The sequence below is a fragment of the Marmota monax genome, unplaced genomic scaffold (assembly GCF_021218885.2).
Source record: "Marmota monax isolate L192 unplaced genomic scaffold, Marmota_monax_Labrador192_F-V1.1 WCK01_AAM20220418_F8-fsc00243, whole genome shotgun sequence".
NCBI classification, from domain to species: domain Eukaryota; kingdom Metazoa; phylum Chordata; class Mammalia; order Rodentia; family Sciuridae; genus Marmota; species Marmota monax.
In genome coordinates this window covers 84,872-97,397 of record NW_026694604.1, presented here as the reverse complement: position 1 = coordinate 97,397, position 12,526 = coordinate 84,872, and the positions used below count along the sequence as shown (strand labels likewise).

General features: G+C 45.6%; 1 protein-coding gene across 4 annotated transcripts in view; it reads right to left on the bottom strand.

Annotated features, from left to right (window-relative positions):
• Nucleotides 1–12,526, bottom strand: part of Gas7 (growth arrest specific 7) — a 156,088-nt gene that overhangs the window by 104,733 nt on the left and 38,829 nt on the right. Inside the window, exon 1 of one of the 4 annotated variants that reach the window (XM_058572027.1) lies at nt 12,175–12,333. The exons of 2 other annotated variants lie outside the window; for them this stretch is intronic. The gene's annotated coding sequence lies outside the window, so the exon portion shown is untranslated. Of the gene's footprint in view, nt 1–12,174; nt 12,334–12,526 lie in introns of those variants that run through there. One more of the 4 variants, XM_046422188.2, reaches the window with a different exon arrangement.

Sequence of the window (12,526 nt, the reverse complement as noted above, 5' to 3'; positions counted from 1 at the left end):
GAGCTTTCAGAATCGGGAGGAGGGCGGGGTCCCTGTTGGCTGGGAGGATCAAGGGAGGCTTGTCAGTAGATAAAGAATTGGCCTCAGAGCCGGGGACACAAAAGAAGGGCTTGACCCTGGTACCAGGAACATGATGCAAGAAGCAGAATAAGCTTTGGTAACTGATGAGATAAGGGGCCATAGGAAGAAAGAGGTGAGGACCAGGGACCCCGAGAGCCAGCCAGAGCGGGGAAGCCACACACAGGGATGTGGTGGAGCGTGTTGACTCTAAGTCCATGTTCAAGGTGTTCAGTGGGCAGTGGGGGTCGGTCTGGCCCTTAGCACACAGAGCTGCATCAACTGCACAGAGAAAGTGGTGAAATCCAAACAGGTCTACTCAGCGTTCATAAGAGTATAAAGGAGAGAGTTGAACTTGAGACATGTTCTCACCTAAGCAGTGAGAGAACATCTCTCTTGATGTTCCTCGGGCCAATCCCTCCTTCTTCTGTGACTTCTGTTACTCCAAGTAGCACTCCCTGAGCCCAGGTGTTCATTCTTTCCCCTTTGCACCTGGACCAGTTTCTGACACTCAGGGAAGACGTGGGGAAATGAATGGATGTGGTTGCCGAGAATCAGTCACCGAAGCTAAACCAGGGGGATTACAGCAAGAAATGAGTAGTTCATCATTTCCAAGAAAATGCTGATACGGGGAGGGTGAGTTCGTTTATATTGGAAAGAGGACTATGGAGGAGAGATGGGCAGGGAAACTGACTACAGACATACAGGAGCTAGAGAGCAGGTGGACAGAAAGAGAAGGGAGATATTATTAAGATGCATTATAAAAGAAGGCAAGATAGAGGGCAGGGCCATTCGTGGGAGCAGCTTCAGGTCCGGGGATGGCCTGAGCAGATGGCTCCTATTGGGGCAGTCAGTTTCTATCATGGTAGAATCCAAAGATCCTTGTAAAATTTCTTCATATGGCAGTCCAATTAAAAGAGCTCTTCACAGCCCCAATTCTAAGGGATTCCCAAACTTCAGTCATTCACATTCTATTGTCACAATGGGCCTCATCGCGGTGCAACAGCAATACTATGATTTAATTTTTTTTTCCATGCTTGGGATTAATTTTTTTTCCCAGGGCCTTGCACATGCTCAGCACATGCTCTACCACTGAGCCACATCCCTAGCCTACTTAATTATTTTTTTTTAAATGACTTACATCCAACTTAAATCTAGCCCCAGACCTAAGTAATAATATTTATGAAATCTCACATCTGATTTGGTTGTTTTATTATTTTTTTTCTGTTGCCCAATAAAATAAATATCTCATAAAAGCGGTGATCTCAACACCATCTAAAATTATCTGGTGGGTCCTCAGTTGTCAACGAGGCACACTTTGAGAAACACGGCCTCAGACTATGCACAAAAAGTACCATGCATGTGGCATCCACAAAACAGTTTCCAGGGTTCCCAAGAATCTGGGATTCCAGGGAATCCCAGAAAACCAAACTTGAATTCCCTGCAGATCACACAGCCACGGTCCCTGGAATGAGCATCTGAATCATTATTAGGAAGTTATGGGGATCAATAAAGGGAGATGGCAGGTTTGCATGGTAAAGGGACAAGGGCTGAATGAATCTCTGTGGTAGACTGCTTGCCCAGCATGTGTAAGGCCCTAGGTTTCATCCCCAGCAACACACATACACAGCACACACACACACACACACACACACACAGAAAATGTTCTCCACCTGATAGGGGCAAGGAGCTAGGGCCAAGGCGCATCAGACAGCCATCCTCAGGACACCCATGTCAATTTGCTATTGTGCTGTTAAACTAGTAACAAGAAGAAAAGGGAAAAGAGAAAGCTCACCCAATCTTTTTTTTTTTTTTTCAATAGTCTAAATCTGAGAAAAACACTCCAGAAACCATCAGATCAGTGGAGCGAATGGAGAAAAATCTTACAGAACACAGCCAAGTTGTAAAAAGGAAAAAACACCATTCGGTGCCTTCACCTTCTCTCCCTTCACACCTTGCAGAACCAGCCCTCCCTACACAGATGCAGTCTCAGAGCTGCCTTCCCTCCACACCGCCCATCTAGGTACAGCAGTTCCCCAGGTGAGCTGGCCCAGGGGGACACCAGGGGCTTGGGAGGGGTGACCACCATTCTGAGGAGTTATGACTCCTACGCAGCAGAGCAGGAAGATGCCCTGGTGCAGAGACAGGACCCTTGGAATCACGATTTCTCTCATACTCTATCAATTCAGAATATCAGAGATGCAGTTAGGAAAAGGGCAGATCTCCAGGTGGAAGCCCATGTGCATGTGGGAATCAGATGGAGAGATGTGTGCATCACAGGACCGACAGGTAAGTGACTGTGATGGGGAGCCGACCTTCTCCCAAGCAGACAGAGGGCCAAGGTCAGCGGGAGTCCCTACATTCTGTCTGTTGGCATATTCCATGTCTCCGAAGGAAAAAAGGGGACAATGCATAGAATCAGGGAGAGGAAATACCATCCAGACGACTCAGAGGAAGAGCACAGCTCAGGAAATAATTCAGAAGAACCTTGGAAACTAACAGAATGCAAGAATTTGTGGCCTCTTTGAAAGAGGAACAGAAAATTAGAATGGAAAAACACAGCCAAAATAAAAAGGGGTGACCTTCAGAAGCAAAGGGATGAGGTAAGGATTATCTAAAAACTGCTCAGTTAAACCCACAAATGAAACTTGGGGCTGAGGGGTGTAGCTCGGCGCTAGGGCACTTGCCTAGCATGCTCAAAGCCCTAATTTCATCCCCTCCCCCAGAAATAAAGGGGTGTGACATTAGGGACTTAACGAGCAAATGGTAAAAGTTCCCCAAACTGCAAAGAACAAAAGTGAAGAAATAAAAAGATGCAGATATTTAAGAAGTTTTTTCATTAGAAAAGACCAGGGGGAAAAAATCATTTTGCAAAGATTTAATAAGTGAACAAAAATCATGTACACAAAGAGGCCAAGAGAAAAGGTTACCTTGGAAATCAAACGTTCCTCAGACTTCTCCTGTACCCTGCTCTTCCCACCAGAATAAAGTCAGGGACATTGTTTTCCTTGCTGCTGAATCAGTGCCCACATCAGGGACTGGGATGGTCCCTGGGCAAGTGTTAGAGAGTGCTCAAGGTCAAATCTCACTAAGGTCAAGCCTTACAGACCAAAGATATTCCTCTGTCTGTTGCTATGAGTGATGGATAAATAGTCGTTGAATACTTAAGTCTGTTTAATGGAATGACTGCCCAGTTCTAGAACCAAAAATAAAGCCCATTAAGATCATATGTATCTATATAAATATGCACACATGGGTACATATGTACATACACATGTAAATACCCATATAAAATATATATATTTATATATTTTATTCACTTCCTTTCCAACATACACACATGCAGATGAGACAAACAGAGCTGCAAAGATGAGCTTCTCCAACAGTTTGTGATTCAAAGCATCCATATCCACCAAGCTGTATTACTATCTCATCTATTAGCCAGGCACAGGGACAGTGGCACATATCTTTATTCACAGTGATGAGAGACTCAGTAATTTAGCAAGACCCTGTTTCAAAGCAAAAACTAAAAAGGGCTGGGTCTGGGGGTATGGCTCAGTGGTAGAGCAACCCTAGGTTCTGTCCCCAGTGCTGTCAAACAAACCCAAACATTAAAGACATAGGAGGGCTCTCTTGGGCAGGCAAGGGAAGACACCACCCACTTAGCCTCTAGGCACTGAGAGATAAGTCAATATCAAGAAGATAATGAGGGGGAAGTAACTATGTATATGCATCTGTGAGTCATTTCTTGCTCAGTGTAGATAATATACTCCAAACTCAGCAAGCCGTGTGCAGTCTGGTGGGTTCTCCAGCTCAGGGAAAAAGCATGGGGCTCTAATGTTCCATTCATTCTGCTTTTTGCTCCCATCCGTTCCAGAACCAGGACCAGGATATGTGTCTTTCCTGTCCCACTGGCCAGTGCATGAAGCCTCGTGTCACGGGTGAGGAGTGGGCAGAACTGACCCTGCCCTTTCTGTCCTGGCACATGCCAACCAACCATGGGAGACTTCCAGCTTTGGGGATACTGTGCTGGGAGAATTAAAATTAAAAAAAAGTCTCTGCTTCCTGCCTCCACCAAATAAACCCAAGCTGTGCTATGTCAGGGATCACAGTGACCATTTTCTTTGTCAAAAAAGCTTAAGTAATGACTTTCTGCATGTTTAAAATTCTATTAGATGGACCAAGTCTTTTTTTTTTTTCTTAAATCAGGAAAAACTAATAAATCACCAAATGGCTGGTGCTTTGTGTTCTCAAATCCTTTTTTCTATCATCTTCCAAGAATTGTTCTACTTTGGAAATCAGATATGCAATATGATTGCAACTATGGAAAATAATGCTCTCCCTATTCCAAATAAGGCACTAAGGAAAGATACAAAAATGTTAATAAAGTTTATCTGTGTACTGTGCGATTCCGAATCTCATTGTTTTAATTGTTTTTATTTTACTGTGTTTAAGTTTTTCTTCATTTACACATTTTTTTAAGTTAATTTTTTTTTTTAAACCAGGGATTGAACTCAAGGGTACTTCTCCTGCCTCAGCCTCCCAAGCCACTGGTATTATAGGTGTGTGCCATCACACCCAGCTTCAGTTAAATTCTTTTTTTTGTGATGCTGGTTATCGAACTCAGGGCCTTACAAATACTAGGCAAACACTCTACCAACTGAGCTATATCCCCACCCTAAAATGAGTTCTTAAAATTATTTTTACAACTACGTAACTCCCACCTCCCCCAAATCAGCATATACAACTCTAAGCATAGGTAATTACAATTATGGAGAAAAATATACACAGCATTAAGAAAAAGGAGAAGAAGAGAAGGAATCCCCCCATTTTCTTCTTACTTCCCTTTTCTGTATTTTTTAACTTTTCTACAATTAATTTTAATGCATTTTAAAATCGTTAACTTAGTTTCTATTATGAGCTCATGCATGACAATAGCCTTATTTTAAAAAATTAAATAATGCTCATAAATTCCACTTTGACCTATCCCATCTCACTTGCCTGCTCCTAAAATGATTGTTATTTATTAGATTAGGGTTCAATGAATGGTTAGAAGGCTGGGGGAGCTTTATCTTGAAACAAAACAAAAACAAAATGAGTCAAGATAAAGAACTTTCTCGACCAATGCAAAGCTGGCTTGAAAAAAAAAATACCAAGATGGAAAGGGCCTTGGAGACCCCTTGATTCCACATCAATATTTTAAAGATGAGGAAATTAAGGCCCAGAGACAGGGATTGGACACCAGATCTCCCCAGTCCCCATGCAGAGTCCCCTCCTTCTTGTCCTTTGGCTGCTCTCAACTTTGATGTGGCTGTCACTGTCATGGCTAGAAGACAAGCTTGTGGTCAGACAGCACAGCAGAAGCCAAAGCTTCATTGAGGGCTGCTCTCAAGCTGCCCTCCACATTGCTCTGGAAAAGGTGACCCCCTCCATCCAAACCCTGTCGGCTCATCCGCCAGCCACTTCCCATCTGTTTGCAGCCCCGCGGAGGGAGGAGGCCCAGGGAGGAAACATCTGCGTACACAGAGGAGTGAAGTCACAAACCCAGTTGATTTTTTCCCTTTTGGCAGATCCTCTTCTGCCTGTTTTTTTCCTACTCATTGAGATGCAAAGCTCCATTCAAACAAGTGGGCCTGGAGGATTCTAGAACCTTCTAGAAACCCCTAACTTCTATTCTGCGATGGGGATTAACAGAATGAGGTGTGCATAGGGGCTGGGGGTGAGGACAGGGGTAAGAACAGAAGACAGAAGTCCTGTAAACCACTCGGTTGACCACAGACATCCGTCTGTGTGCTCCCAAGCTGAGCTCCTCACCTTCAGCCAAGCATAGAAAAAAAAAAAAGAAAGAAAAATCCCATCACAACTTACCAGTCACCTAACGTGGGGCATGTCACTTCACCCCAATAAGCCTCATCTGTTTTTCATTTCCACATACAAAAATGAAAAGACACCACCTAGTTAACAGAATTTTTATAAAGTTTCCATAAGAAGGCAGAAACGCGGATAGATGTGTGTGAGCTTCACACCACACTGTCTCATCCCTGAAAGTTACTGAAGAACCTTTGAGAAAAGCCAAGAGTTGAGGTCACCAAGGCTGTCACTCAGGTCACATGGGCTTCCCCATCAGTCTGTGAAGAACACTCCAGAACAACACCATCTGACCTTCGGATGCAGGTTGACCAGAGAAGCAAGAGGAAGAGAACAGAGAATTCAGAGAGACATCAGAAGGGAACAGCAAACCCCGGGCCGAAATATTACAGCCTTCAGAGCTGAGGGGCTGAAAGCAAGGCAGGTTGAGGAACACACACAGACCCTGTCACACGGGACCCTGATGATGTTCACAGAGGGGGGGGGGCTCCCAAAGCTTTACTGGAACTCTCTTGCCCTGGGAAAGGACACCCCAAGAGAACACTCCCCAATTATTCACCCCAAGCTCCTCCAAAGGAGAGAAGTTGGATAATAATAAGAAAAGGGCTAGGTTGTTCTTTTTTCTCACCATCCGATATTCTCAAAGTCAATTACACTGCCTGAATTTCTCCATGAGATCTTATCTTTTCGTTGTTCTTAATTGACAAAGTAGTATTTACTGTGGACCAGGAATTTATTACAGAATAGCTTATTTGACCCTTGCAAAAACTCTGGGAGCCGGGCATGGTGGTACATGTTTGTAATCTCAGAGACTTTGGAGGCTGAGGCAGGAGAATTGTAAGATTGAAGACAGCTTCAGCAACTCAGCAAGATCCTGTCTCAAAATAAATATATATATTATTTATGTATTATATAATAATTATATATATATATGGTTGGGGATGTAGCTCAGTGGTACAGCGTCCCTGGGTTTAATACCCAGTATCAGATGGGGACTAGGGGACACCCTAGGAGGGAAGGACTTATTTTCATTTTATAATCATGCTACTTAGAACCTGGTATTCTGTCTCCAAGATTAGTGCCAATTCCTCCTCACCCCAGGTTGCTCCCCGCCCACCATACCTGAGGCTCCACTGTAGTGCCTAGGAATCTTCTGTCCAAAGGCAGGCACTCCAGGGAAGAAGTGACAGGGGAAGCCACCGCCAGCCAAACCCCTAATTATCAATCTGACTCTTGGTGGAAGGTAACAGCTAGTTGTCAGCAGGGAGCCTCGTTAACTGATGAGAGAGGTCCCAGGGGGGAGAAACTGGGTTGTTAAAGAGGGAGGGTACCAAGAATACCATTTTCACAGCAAACAGCTCTGACCAGCCCCCTGAAGTGAAATAACACCCTAGCAGGGTGTCTGTCCCCTGAGCACACTGAGTGGCTGTAAGCAGTTTTGTTCTGGGGGCTGGCAGCGTTGAGAGCTCCAACAGAAAGCGCCTGCCCAGGCAGCTAGAGGCTCAATGATCAACCCAGGGCCTCCCTTCTAGGCTGAATGCTGGGAGGCTGGGCTCAACTCTCTGGCCCAGGAGACACACCTCACTCTGTCTAGTGATCCAGGCTTTCTGAAGTCACCTGGGCACCGAGGGTGAGGGCAGAGGGAGGTCAGAAGAGACCAAGAAGTAGACTTAAACCCTGCCCATGTTTTCATCTACTCCACCCTATAAAGGGTCCTGGACTTAAATGTTCTCAGACATCCCCAAATAACAAATGAATGAAACGGGCCAGGGGTACAAGATCTTCAGTGGTGTGGTTGAGGTCTGAAAAATAAGTTTCTCCAGGGTTTTGGCTCTCCAGGTAAATATGTCCAGAAAAGATTGGCTTTGTTGGCTGGCGTAGACTGTCCACTAAAGTGATCAAAGCCTTCAGAGGGATAGGCAGCTGGGGGAAGCCAAGTGACTACCCATGAAACAGTGGTCTGAGTAACCACAGCTGGAATTAAAATGGACATCTGTGATTGGCTCTTGTCTATATGTTTTAAAGAATGGGTATAACATCTCTACCTAACCTGGGCATACAGTGGTGCAGGTCTGTAAACCTAGCAACTCAGGAGGCTGAGATAGGAGGATTGCAAGTTTGAGGCCAGTGTGGGCGACTTAGTGAGACCCTAAGCAATTTAGTGAGACCCTGGAACTCACTTAAAGGACTGGGGATGTGGCTCAGTGGTAGAACATCTCTGGGTTTGAACCCAGTACAGTTGAGGGTTGAGGGGAGAAACTGAATATTATTCTGCAAAAAAAAAAAAAAAAAATCCATTCTAAAAACCCCTAGCTCCTGAATACAGGCCAGCAGCCCAGTGGCCATCTTTCCAGGGCAGTGGAAGTTACCAGCTTATTCATGATTATGGTTGGAATACGTCCCCCAAAGTCCATATTTGGAAAACTTAATCCCTAATGTCATTCTTGAGAGGGGATTCGGTCTGAGCCCTCGCAGATGGATGACTGGCGTTATTGTTGGAGGGGGTTAGTTATTCCCAGAGCGGACTTGTTATAAAGCGAGTTTGGCCTTCTTGTGCTTGATTGCTCCTTCGTGTTCTTGTCTTTCTTATTTCCACCATGGCAAAGAGGGCCTCAGGGGATTCTGGTGCCATGGTCTTAAACTTCCTAACCTCAGGATCCAAGAACCAAATAATTTTTTTTTTCCCTTTATAAATGACCGTGGGCTATTTGGTTACAGAATGTGAAATGAGTAAGACATGCTTCAATGTGTGTCAGGCGGATCGACAGATGGAAGTTGGATATCAAAACAGGGACTAGGGTTTGCTGAAATCCTGTCCGATGAAATGATCTTCTTGCCTCTCAGTGTGTGCAGGGTGTGGAGTGGAGTGAGACGCTTTGGCTAGGAAGCCTTGCCTCTCTTCCCTTCTGGCTCTCAAAAAGGACAGAAAATGACAATAATAAACACTGGCATTCTTCCCACACTTGGTGTAACAGAACAGAGGTTCTCAAACTCCAGCAGTCATCCCAAGGTAGAACACATACTAGTGGGAATTCTCTGTGGGTCCAATAATTCATATTTCTAACAGGTTCCTCCAAGATGCAGCTGCTACAGGTTTAGGTACCACATTTTGAGAACCACTGGTTTCAAGAGAAAGGAAGGAAGGATGGAGGGAAGAAGGTAGGGAAAGAAGATCAGATCTGGTCTTAGAATATTAATCTTTAGGAAACTGATAAATTTACTTTCAGAAAGGAATAGACTAATACTTTTTTTTTAAATCATAGCCCTATTACTTTCCTTCTGTCCAGGGACATGGATGCAGGAAATTTTTCACTTTTCCCCCCTCCCCATAAGAAAAAGATCCCAGATGAAATAAATAATGGCAGCCATCCCACTATTGGTGTGTCAGGGCTGGCTGGCGATCAGCAGAGATAGGCGGGGACTGCGGCTAAGTGGAAAACTCACTACTCCACCATCAGCATATTGTGGCCATGCGGGACAGTGGTCTCTGTTGCCAGAGCTCCTCACTTTTGCAAGAAAAGCTGGAAAGTTGGATTTTTAATACGAAATATTATGATTTTAAGATGTTGGCCATCAACTCAAAAATTTTTAAATAAAATCATGGGCAAGAAAACAGAAATTAAAACAACAACAACAACAGTCTGCACTTGATTTTACCCACTGGACACTAGCATGCGACCTTTGGATTTAATGGCTGGAGGATTTGAAGAGGGGATTCTCTAGTTTAAAGAATTAAATGCCACTTCTCCTAGAGTATCAATGAATGAGCAAGTTTACACCCTGCTATTCAGCTTTTTGGCTAGGATCTCTTACTGTGCACACCTGGTAAATGCGTTTGGATGCTACCTGTGCACAGGATAAGAATCCTGGGGTAGAAAGGACCCTGGAAAGTCTGTCCGCCTCAGTCACTGTTGAGAAGGTTCAGAAGGGGAGGAGGTGTGTGAGGAAGTGGAAACTGGTTAAGGAAGGAGAGTTGTACCAACATCGGGGGAAGGAAGCAGAGAAAGTGATGGGGGTGGGGGAGTCTCTCCTGGAGCAGGAACTTGGGACTGAGGAGACAGTGAGCCAGGCCAGGCAGCCTGGGGAAGGACAGACACGTGTCCCCAGATCCGCAGGTGAGATGGCACAGTTGTCACGGTGAGCAGAAATTCACATGGGAAGAAAGACTGAGCAGCTAGAAGCTAGCACCCTGAGATCTGGTGGGAAGGAGTGCTGGATCGGGACCTCACAGGAGGTCTGAGGGATCTACAGCTAAAAACACTGAGGGACACAGGAGCAGGTGATCTGGGGCCGCAAAGTGATGTGGCAGTTGCTGCAAGAATCACAGGTGTCCCCTTACTCTGCCCACAGGCTGCTGTCCTGATAGTCCCCAGCCTCTGGGAGAAGGGACTACCACTTCCCTGTCCCCAAACCTCTAGCTTCCCAGGTGGCCCATTTGTCCCTGTTTGTGCTAACATATTAGCTTCTCAAAATGATGCTGCCTCTGATTCTCCAGCCTCCTGCAAAACCCTCACTCGCCCTTCTATGGGGACCAAGGTTTCCCTGAAAAAGAAATCAACAGCCGTCTCCAGAGACAGTAGGCGCATCCAAGGCCAGCAGTTTTCAAACTCAAAAAAAAATCTTGTTTTTTGAAAGTCCAATTCATGGTAAAAAGCATGTTTGACCTCAAGGCCCAAAATATACACAAAGCAAACGATTCAGGTAGCCAACACTGATTCTTGCCAAACGGAGTGCGCTTGGACGTAGTTTTTCATGCTAGTCGACACTGACTATATGCATGCACTTCGTGGTGCAGGACTTTTATAGGATGCCTCCTTTGCCTCTAGCTCCATTTAAAAAGTCCTATAAAGGATTCCTTTATTACACTTCCCTTGACTCACCCAGGTGGAAGGGCATTCTTTCAATTCTGAATCTCCCAGCTCTCATGGACCAGGTACCACTCAAAGGCACTCAGACAATGATCACGGCTTTTCTGATTTCCAGAAGAGGGTCCAAGCCTTTGGAGCCAACACCCTTAAAGTACTAGCTGAATGTTTGATGTTGTAGAAGAGGATGGTCAAATGTGATATTCCAGTGACAATATGATTGTACTGCACTTCATGCCACACCTAGAGACCCAGTCTAAGGAAAACCCTCGCTCACTCAACATCCTCTGATGGTGTGTTACCCTGTCCCCTAGCTGCAGGGGAACAGAGCTATGGCTTGACACTTATGGGATGCTTTGTGGTTTTCAAACCATGATGCCCTCAGTGCATCATGCCCCATGGTGACCCACACACTGTCTTTGATAGGTTCACAATGGTTGTGAACAATAGCAATGCAGGAGGAAGAAGCTAGGCACACTCCATGCTTTGGTAGGGAAGTCAAGCCTCAGAAAAAGTGGACGAAATTCTCACATAGGTGGAAAGTGGCCGAATCCACACAAATCCAAGTTCTCTAGATTTGAACTTCCATGCTTTTTCTAGAAGGCTTCTGGGTCTCGTTACATAATCTCATGTTCTTTACGCTTCCCCAACTAGTGACACCAGAGAGGAACCTCTCCCAATGCACTTCCTGTTTGCATCTCCTTTAACTGAGGTGTAACCCGCCCACTCCCCTGACCCCACAGCAGAATGGGCACAAATATGACACCTGCGAGTGAGCCAGAAGATTGTGTGGACCTCCTGGTTCCCAGCCCCTCGCTCTCCCTGACTGGCTGTGTGACATCTGGCAGAGTATGTCACCTCTCTGGGTTTCTGCCTCTCCGAGAGCCTGAGACAGCTGTACCTACTGATTTCCAAAGACTTTTCCAGGTTTCTTCTGAGAACTCTACCAGACCCTTTGGAGCCATTTAGTCCCTACAAGGACTGGTCATACTAGGGAATTAAGAAAAAAAAAAAAGCAAAATCAAAGAAGTCAAGATCTGGAACAGTAAACAGAGGTTAAGTCCAAGGCAACCAGGAGTAACTCACAGAGCCCATCTGAGACACCATCCCTGCTCAACTGGCTTTCTCTTCTTTGCAGAGACCTGGGCCCCCCATGCAACACAGACTCTCTGCAGGCATGGAGGGGACAGGCACAGAGGAAACAGAAGAGTCACCTGAGTCCCTCCAAAGCAGAGCCAAACCCTAGCCCAGCTCCGGGCTATCTGAGGAAGACTTTTCCATCCACAGGAGTGGCTGGTCACTTTTGTGCTCAACCCACTCCAATTATCTTTGAGCATCTATACTACACCACAGATAACCAGCCCTGTCCCGGGCTCTCACTCACCTCAGCCCCGCAGTCTGTCCTTATGCAAATCTGACACGCTGGTCATTTTCTGCCACTGTCTCCACATCCCCTGCTTCCCAGTGGCATCGGCTAATTCACTGTGCAAAGCAGCATTTATATATAGAAAGTTGCAACCACGCAGGTTAGCATGAAAATAGAGACTTGACGTTGCCGTGGCAACCAAACAAATGATATTCAAAATGAAAGAGAAGTATTCTGCAATTGGAAAAGCATGTCCACAGCCTTCCAGGACAGCTGGGCCCCTTCCCCTGAGGGTGGGTGGGAGGGCCTCCAGAGGAGTACTTGGTCCTGATGAATCGCCTCCTCCCCATTAAGTCACCGGCTCCAGTTC